Raw genomic sequence first — 9,798 nt, 5'->3', positions numbered from 1 at the left:
AAAGGAAGGAAGGAAGGAAGGAAGGAAGGAAGGAAGGAAGGAAGGAAGGAGAAAGAAAGAGAATTACTGTTTAAAATATCCATTTTTCCCATCGTCCTTTATTGAAGAGACTATCCTTTCCCCCAATGCATGTTCTTGGCATCTTTGTAAAAAAATGAGTTCACCATAGATAGATGCATGGATTTATTCCTAGGTTCGCTATTCTGTCCCATAGGTCTATGTGTTTGTTTTTATGCAAGTACCATGCTGCTTTGATTACTGTAGCTCTGTAGTATAATATGAAGTCAGGCAATTTGATTCCTCTAGTTTTGTTCTTTTTGCTCAGGATGGCTTTGTGTATTCTGGGTCTCTTGTGATTCCATATAAATTTTAATAATCTTTTTCTATTTCTGTGAAGACTGTCCTCAGTAATTTGATAGGGATTGCATTAAATTTGTAGATTGCTTTAGATAGTACGAACATTTTAACAATATTGATTCTTCCAACCCATGAACATGGAATATCTTTCCATTTTTGTGTGTCTTATTCCGTTTTTTCATCAATATTTTATACTTTTCATTGTAGACATTTTTTACTTCCTAGGCATTTTATTTGTAGCTATTATAAATGAAATAACTTTTCTGGTTTCTTTTTCAGATTGTTCACTGTTAGCATATAGAAATGCTACTGATTATTGTATGTTGATTTTGTATCCTGCAATTTTATGGAATTTATTTACCAGAGCTAAGAGTGTTTTGGTAGAGTCTTTAGGTTTTTCTAAATATAAGATCATATTGTCTGCAAAGAAGGATAATTTAACTTCTTCTTTTCCCGTTTGGATGCCCTTTATTTCTTTCTCTTGTCTAATTGTTCCAGCTAGGAGTTCCAGTACTATGTCAAATAATGGTAATAGTGGGCATTCTTTTATTGTTCCCTATAGAGGAAAGGCTTTCAGTTTTTCCCCATTCAGCATGATATTAGCCACGGGTCTGTCAGATATGGCTTGTATAATGTTGAGTTATGTTGTCCTATGCCCCATTTTGTGGAAGGTTTTATCATAAAGGGATGTTGAATTTTACTGAATGCTTTTTCAGTATCAATCTAAATGATCACATAGTTTTTGCCCTTCATTCTGTTGATACGATGTGCTGCATTGATTGATTTGTGTATGTTGAATTGTCCTTGCATCTCTGGGATGAATCCTGTTTGGTTGTGATGAATGATTTTTTAGTGTATTGTTAAATTTAATTTGCTAGTCTTGTGCTGAGGATTTTTGCATCTATGTTCGTCAGAGATATTGGCTTGTAGTTTAAATTTTTTGTGTGTGTATCTTTGTTTGGTTTTGGTATCAGGATAACACTGGTTTTGTAGAATGAGTTTGAAAGTAATCCCTCTTTCTTGATTTTTAAAAATAGTTTGAATAGGGTTAGTTTTAGCCCTTCTTTAAATGTTTGGTAGGGACTGGATGTGGTGGTTCATGCCTGTAATCCCAGCACTTTGGGAACCTGAGTGGGGTGGGTCATCTGAGGTCAGGAGTTTGAGACCAGCCTGGCCAACATGGTGAAACCCCATCTCTACCAAAAATACAAAAATTAGCCGGGAGTGGTGGTGGTCACCTAAAATCCCAGCTACTCAGGAGGCTGAGACAGGAGAATTGCTTGAATCTGGGAGGTAGAGCCAAGATCGTATCACTTAGCTCCAGCCTGGGTGACAGAGCAAGACTCTGCCTCAAAAAAAAAAAAAAAAAAAAGTTTGGTAGAATACAAGAGTGAAGCCACTAGGTCTTGGGCTTTTCTTTATTGGTAGACTTTTTATTACAACTTTACTCTTATTACTTGTTATTGGTTTATTCACGTTTTGGATTTCTTCATGGTTCAATCTTGGTAGGGTTTTATGTGTCTAGGAATTTGTCCACTTCTAGGTTTACCAATTTATTGGTATATCATTGCTCATAGTAGTCTCTAATGATTCTGTGAATTTCTACAGTGTCACTGGTAATGTCTCTTTTTTAATCTTGATTTATTTGGATTGTCTTTTTTTTTCTTAGTCTTGCTAAGGTTTTGTAGATTTTGTTTATCTTTTATCTTTTCGCAAAATCAACTTTTGTTTTATCGATCTGTCGTATTTTTTTTTTTGTTTTAATTTCATTGACTTCTGCAATGATCTTTATTATTTCTTTTCTTCTTGTAATTTTGATTTTGGTTTGCTCTTGCTTTTCTAGTTCTTTAAGGTGTATCATTAGGTTGTTTGTTTGACGATTTTCTGCTTTTTTGATGTTGGTCCTTATGCTATAAACTTTCCTCTTAGTACTGCTCTTGCTGTATCCCATAGATTTTGGTATGCTATGTATTCATTTTCACTTGTTTCAAGAAATTTTAAAATTTCCTTATTGACCCACTGGTCATTCAGGAACATATTGTTTAACTTCCATGGTTGTATAGTTTCCAAAACTCCTCTTGTTATTGATTTCTAGATTTATTCCACTGTGGTCAGAGAAGATGCTTGATACAATTTCAATTTTTTAAGACTTGTTTTGTGGCCTAATTTGTGGTCTATCCTTGAGAATAATCCATGGGCTGAGGAAAGGAATGTGTATTCTGGCCAGGCGCTGTGGCTCATGCCTGTAATCCCAGCACTTTGGGAGACTGAGGCAGGTAGATTGCTTGAGCCCAGGAGTTTGAGACCAACCTAGGCAACACAGTGAGACCCCATCTCTACAAGAAATACAAAAATTAGCCACGCATGGTGAGGCATGTCTATAGTCCCTGCTACTCAGTGTTCTCTTGAGGCGGCTGGGTGTGCTGGTTTATGCCTGTAATCCCAGCATTTCAGGAGACTGAGACTGTTGGATCATTTGAGGCCAGGAGTTCGAGACCAGCCTGGCCAGCATGGTGAAACCTGACCTCTACTAAAAATACAAAAATTATGTGAGCATGGTGGTGCATGCCTGTGGTTCCAGCTACTTAGGAGGCTGAACATGAGAATCACTTGAACGCAGGATATGGAGGTTGCACTGAGCCAAGATAGTGTCACGTTACTCCAGCCTGGGTGACAGAGCCAGACCCTGTCCAGAAAAAGAAAAAAAGAAGGCTTGCACGAGCCCAAGAGATTTAGGCTGCAGTGAGCTGTGATTATGTCACTGCTCTGCAGCCTGGGTGATAGAGTGAGATCCTGTCTCAAAAAACAAACAGAAAAAAGAATGTGTATTCTGCAGCTGTTGAATGAAATGTTCTGTACATATCTATCATGTCCATTTGGTTTACAGTGCGGATAAAGTCCATTGTTTCTTTGTTGATATTCTGTCTGGATTAGATACCTGTCCAATACTGAAAGTAGAATGTTGAGGTCTCCAGCTACTATTATGTTAGGGTCTGTTTCTCTCTTTAGCTCTGTTAGTATTTGCTTTATATATCTAGGTGCTCCAGAGAATGGGTGCACATGCATTTAGAATTGTTACATTCTTTTGCTGTATTCACCCCTTCGTCACCTTAATTATTTAAAAAATAAATGTACTATGCCAGTTGGTTGTTGCTTTGTTGAAATAATGAATTGTCCAGTGATTGGTGAGGATGATTCATTTTATAATGCTCCTGGAAATACAGATAGACATTATGGCACTCAAAGTCTTCAATTCGATGGTTTCTCTTTGAGATTATCCTCTACTAAGGTGCTGGGTGTGACTAGTATTTTGAATTTCTTCATCATCGATTTATAGTTAAGAGTACATATTTAGAATTCAGACCATGATTGTAATTTCAACTCTGCTGCATACTAAAAATCTGACTTCGAGAAAATTTTTAAAAACTGCTTTAAGCCTCCATTTCATTGTGTTTAAATGAAGGAAAAGATAGCACTTTCCTTATGGGACTGCTATGAGATAATGTATGTACAGTCTTAGCATGGTTCTTGGCACATGCTAAGTGCTGTGTAAATGCCACTACGCATCATAATTTTTTCTCTTTTCAAAATATTTATCAGTCATCAACTATGTTCCAGGTAATGAACAAACCAGAAATGGCTCTGATGTCAGACAGCTTACAGTCCAGTTTTTATTATTTTGAGGGTGGTAGGTGGTTTTAGGTAGAAGGCACATTTGACTCTGCAGACGTAAAAGCCCGATTAAAAACAAATGACTGTAGGGCTGGGCGCGGTGGCTCTCACCTGTAATCCCAGCACTTCGGGAGGCCGAGGTAGGTGGATCACGAGGTCAAGAGATCAAGACCATCCTGGCCAACATAGTGAAATCCCGTCTCTACTAAAATACAAAAATTAGCTGGACATGGTGGCACGCACCTGTAGTCCCAGCTACTTGGGAGGCTGAGGCAGGAGAATTGCTTGAACCTGGGAGGCGGAGGTTGTAGCGAGCTGAGATTACACCACTGCACTCCAGCCTGGTGCCTGGCGACAGAGCAAGACTGTGTCTCAAAAAAAAAAAAAAAAAAAAAAAGACTGTAAGAACTGATCTGAAAATTCAAATAAGAAAGAGACTTGATAAATAACAACATTATTCTATGGTATTTTCAGTACTTGGAAATAAACCTAATGTGGATGTAAAGTCTTAACCTTCCAGAAAGCCTCTTATGTCAAATATCATTTTTATTGTGCAAATGAATATAGTTGACAGTGACATATGAGAAAACCAGTGTATAGAGTCACAGAGCCAGAGCCGACAATTTAAATTAACCCTCACCCTTCCCTGTGTGCTTTCTGTGTAATGGAGTGAATGTTTTTGTCTCTCCTACCCTCCAAATTTATAGTTGAAATCTTAACCCTCAATGTCATGGTATTAGGGAACTTTGCGAGGTGATTATGGTGGGGACTTTGGGAGGTGATTATGTCATGATGTAGAACCCCCATGAATGGCATTAGTGCCCGTATAAGAGGCCCTGGAGAGTCCTTTCCTTCCACCATGTCTTTCCTTCCACCATGTGAAGACACAGAGAGAAGGTGGCGTCTGTGAAAAAGCAGGCCCTCACCAGACACTAAATCTGCCGGTACCTTGGTCTTGGACTACTCAGCCTGTAGAACTGTGAGAAATAAATCTCTGTTGTTTATAAGCCACCCTGTTTGTGGTATTTTTAAATAACAGCCTGAATGGACTAAGACATCACCCCATTCTGCTGCTCACATGATATTCCAGGCATGGAAGATTTTTCCATGGCCATGTGTGTATATTTTGTTTTCTTTTTAGACTTAGAAACTTATTTATAAAAGTATGATGATCAAGTAGCATGAATGTGAAGTTCTTTGCTTCCTGGCCCTTAAAACATGCATTTTTGTACATGTTTCTTTAACTTAATTATAAAACAAAACACAGAGTGAAAAAATGAATGATAGATCCCTCACTCTCTGGGGGCTTAAAGAATCCTGTGGGGCAGAGGAGCAGCTCCCTGGGGTCTTCTCTGCCTTTGCTGGGTGTCTATTTCGTGGTGAAGGTAACTTGTGGTGACATGACAAATGTAAAGCCTGGGGCTTCCTGACTTGGCAGTTAAGGAAAGATTAACCGATAAATTCCACTTCTAGGAATTGATCTTAAAAAAATAATGATAGAGATGCAACATGATCTAGTTATAAAGATGTTCATTGCAGTGTTGTTTATAATAAAAAGTGGAGACTTCCTAAGTACCTAATAACACAAGATTAGTTAAGAAAAGAGTGGTAAGTCCATATGTTGAAAAATGTAATTGACATGGAAAGATGTTCAAGATGCAGTGACATAAAAAAGTAGACTGCTGCCGGGCGTGGTGGCTCATGCCTATAATCCCAGCACTCTGGGAGGCTGAGGCAGGTGGATCACAAGGTTAGGAGTTTGAGACCAGTCTGGCCAATATGGTGAAATCCTGTCTCTACTAAAAAATACAAAAATTAGCTGGACATGGTGGTGTGCGCCTGTAGTCCCAGCTTCTTGGGAGGCTGAGGCAGGAGAATTGCTGGAATCTGGGAGGCAGAGATTGCAGTGAGTTGAAATTACACCACTGCACTCCAGGCTGGGTGACAGGGAGAGACTTCATCTCCAAAGCAACAACAACAACAACAACAAAAAGTAGACTGCAAAACAGTAGGCACAGTAGGATCCTGTTTTGTTAAAGGGACATATGTCTGTGTTAGCTGTGTATACATAAGAAATGACTAGAAGGTATATAGAGTGGGTCCCTGTGGGTGATGAGGTTACAAGTAATTTGGATTTTCTTCTTTTTGGTTCTCTATATGCTCTGCAAATAACTAGTGGCAGTTACCACTGCTGCCTGTTAAGTGCTCATTATGTCTCCCCAAATTCACATGCTGGGGTTCAGGATATGACTATTTGGAGATAGGAATTTTAAAGAGGTAACTGAGTTCAAATAAGATCATATGGGTGGCCCTAGTCTGATATGACAGGTGTCCTTATGAAAGCAGGAAACTTGGACACAGACATATATAAAGGGAAGACCACCTGAAGACATAGAGAGGAGAGCCATCTACAAGCCAATAAGAGAGGCCTTAGAAGAAATCAACTCTGCTGACACCTCGATCCTAAGCTTCTAGCCTCTGAAACTGCGAGAAAACAAATTTTTGTTGTTTAAGCCACCTAGTCTCTAGTATTTTGTTACAGTTACCCTAACAAGCTAATGTAGTACCCAAACCCCAACAATCTTTATGCTTTCCTCCTCTTTAATGAAACTCCAACTTGGTTTAGGTGTCCACCTTCCTCCATGAGAAATAGACTCAATCTCTATCACCCATGCCAATGATGATAGGCCCCTTCCTTTGACAGATATTGACTTAAACATGTACATGTGACTCAGTTATAGGTAATCAGATATGAAAAATCTCGAGCATTACTAGGTTTTCCTAGAGCATGAGACGTACCCTAAGGCATAGTCCCTTGTTTGGTTTATATTTTTGCTGGGTATTGTCATATCTGTATAAGATGCCTTGAAGTGTGGCAGCACCTTGAGATCATGAGAGAAGCTGGCCTGATCTCATGATCAGAGGGCCACCTTGCCTTGTGGAGGATAGAAAGCAGAAAAATAGAAAGAATCTGGATTTATGATGTCTTTGAATCCGCAAATAAATCACCCCCATTGAGTCAAACACCTCCAGAATTGTTTAATGAGATAATACAGTTTCTTTATTTTTAAGTCAGTTTAAGTTTGTTTTTTCCTTGCTTGCAGCCCAAAGCATTTGAATTGGTACAATTGAAACCCAAAACAAAATACACAAGAGCAAAATACATTATATAAACATTCAGATACTTCTAGGCCTCTACCTAAAAGCATGAACTCCACATCTAACAAACTACTGCAGCATGAAATAGCCTTCTTTGGCTAAAGCATAGATCCTAGTTAAATAGGCTCTTTGGCTAAAGCATAGGTCCTTCTTTGGCTAAAGCATAGGTCCAATATTCATTCTGTTCAGAATATTGACAACCGTAGGATACACATTGGAAATGCCCCCACACTCCGGTTCCCATGTCACTGAGTTCTACTCAGTGAGTACAAGAGCCCAAGGGCTATGTTGCATAACAACTTCAGGGATTATTTAATTGGAGCAGCTGCCTCATCTCAGTCATTTAACATTTGAATGCCTGTGGAATACACAACCCAGGACCCTGTTCTGGTGGGAAGCTGTGGGACTACTAAGCATGTGAAATTAAGCCTTGCAAGACCATATATAGGTAAATAGGCTAGGTGGAGGGGTAGACACAGGATTTGCTTCCATTGGGGTTGGGGAGGAAAGGACCAGAAAGTCAGGATTGTTCCCTAGTTCCGTTTTTTTCTTTTTAAGATGGAGTTTTGCTCTGTTGCCCAGGCTGGGGTGCAGTGGTATGATAATATGTAAGAGATATGTATACTAAGATTTTACAAAATCTCCTAGGAATTCTCTTAACTACAAATAAAAGCAAATGGGCCTAGAATGAGTCCATTTACAAAACAAAAGGTGTTGGTAGTTAAACATATGTATGTATTGTGTATTATCAGTGCTACTTCCCAGGAGGGAAGTAGGAGGGGAAGGATAATGGGAACTTGCATATTTACTCTGTATTTTTAAGAGCCAGGATGTTTTATAACAATGTTTTCATGTGTTACCTGAATAAAGGCACCCCTCATTTTAGTGCACTTCGCTTTATGGAGCTTTACAAATGGAAGGTTTGTGGTAACCCTGCTTTGAGTAAGTTTGTTGGTGTCATTTTTCCAACAGCATGTACGCAATTCATGTTTCTGTGTCACACTTTGGTTGTTCTTATAATATTTCAAGCTTTTTCATTATGATTTTATCTGTTATGGTGATGTGTATTTAGCGATTTTTGATGTCACCATTGTACTTATTTTGGGGCATCATGAACTACTCCCATATAAGATGGCAAACTTAATTGGTAAAGTAAGTTTGACTGGCTGTTCTCCTATCTCTCTCCATCTTCTCTGGCCTCTCTGTTCCCTGAAATCAGGTCTACTAATAACCCCACGGTGGCCTCTGGGTGTTCAAGTGAAAGCAAGAGTCACACATCTCTTACTTCAAATCAGAAGCTAGAAATGATTAAATTTAGTGAGGCAGGCATGTCGAAAGCCAACACAGGCCAAAAGCTAGGCCTCTTGTACAAGTTATCTAGTTGTGAATGCAAAGGAAAAGTTCTTGAAGGAAATTAATAGTGTTACTCCAGTGAGCGTATGAATGATAAGAAAGTGAAACAGCCTTGTCAGTGATATGGAGAGAGTTTGAGTGGTCTGGATAGAAGATCAAACCAGCCACAACATTCCCTTAAACCAAAGCCTAATCCAGAGCAAGGCCCTAAGTCTCTTCAACTCTATGAAGGCTGAGAGAGGTAAGGAAGCTGCAGAAGAAAAGTTGGACACCGTGGAAGTTGATTTATGAGGTTTAAGAAAAGAAGCTATTTCTACAACAAGAAAGTGCAAGGTGAAAGAGCAAGTGATGAAGAAGCTGCAGCAAGTTTTCTAGAAGATCTAGCTAAGATCATTTATGAAGGTGGCTATACTAAACAATAGATTTTCAGTGTAGACAAAACAGCCTTCCATTGGAAGAAGATGTCACCTCGAACTTTCATAGCTAGAGAAGAGAAGTCAATGCCTGGCTTCAAAGCTTCAAAGGATAGGCTGACTCTCTTATTAGGGGCTAAGTCAGTTGGTGACTTTGAGTTGAAGCCAATGCTTATTTACCATTCTGAAAACCCTAGAGTCCTTAAGAATTATGCTAAATCTACTCTGCCTGTACTCTACAAATGGAAAAGCAAAGCCTGGATGAAGGCACATCTGTTTATAGCATGGTTTATTGAATATTTGAAGCCCACTCTTGAGACCTGTTGCTTAGAAAAAAACATTTCTTTCAAAATATTACCATTCGTTCACAAAGAATCTGGTTACCCATGAGCTGTGTTGAAGATATACAAAGGGATTAATGTTTTTCTGCCTGCTAACACAACATCGTTTTGCAGCCCATGGATGCAGGAGTAATTTTGACTTTCAAACCTTATTATTTGTAGAAATCTATTCCATGGCTATAAGCCTATAGCTGCCATAGATAGTGATTTCTCTGATGGATCTGGACAAAATAAATGGAAAACCTTCTGGAAAGGATTCTAGATGTCATTAAGAACATTTATGATTCATGGGAGGAGATCAAAGTAGCAACATGAACAGGAATTTGAAAGAAGTTGACTCCAGCCCTCGTGAATGACACTGAGGGGTTTAAGACTTTCATGGAGGAAGTCATTGCATATGTGGTAGAAGTAGCAAGAGAACTAGAATTGTAAGTGGAGCCTGAAGGTCTGACTGAATTGTCACAATCTTATGATAAAACTTGATTGGTTTAGGAGTTGCTTCT

At 38.9% G+C, this 9,798-nt stretch overlaps 1 long non-coding RNA gene across 1 annotated transcript in view; it reads left to right on the top strand.

The window, feature by feature from the left end:
- Nucleotides 1-9,163, top strand: part of LOC116559222 — a 16,982-nt gene extending 7,819 nt beyond the window's left edge. Inside the window, exons 2-3 of the long non-coding RNA XR_004272386.1 lie at nucleotides 1,662-1,664; nucleotides 9,031-9,163. This is a non-coding gene — a long non-coding RNA (uncharacterized LOC116559222). The remainder of the gene's footprint in view (nucleotides 1-1,661; nucleotides 1,665-9,030) is intronic.
- Nucleotides 9,164-9,798: the final 635 nt, after the last annotated feature.

This window comes from Sapajus apella, unplaced genomic scaffold, assembly GCF_009761245.1.
Source record: "Sapajus apella isolate SASKATOON/1434 unplaced genomic scaffold, GSC_monkey_1.0 scaffold23, whole genome shotgun sequence".
NCBI lineage: Eukaryota > Metazoa > Chordata > Mammalia > Primates > Cebidae > Sapajus > Sapajus apella.
Note: the sequence above shows the minus strand (reverse complement) of the source record. Positions and strands in the feature narration are given on the sequence as shown.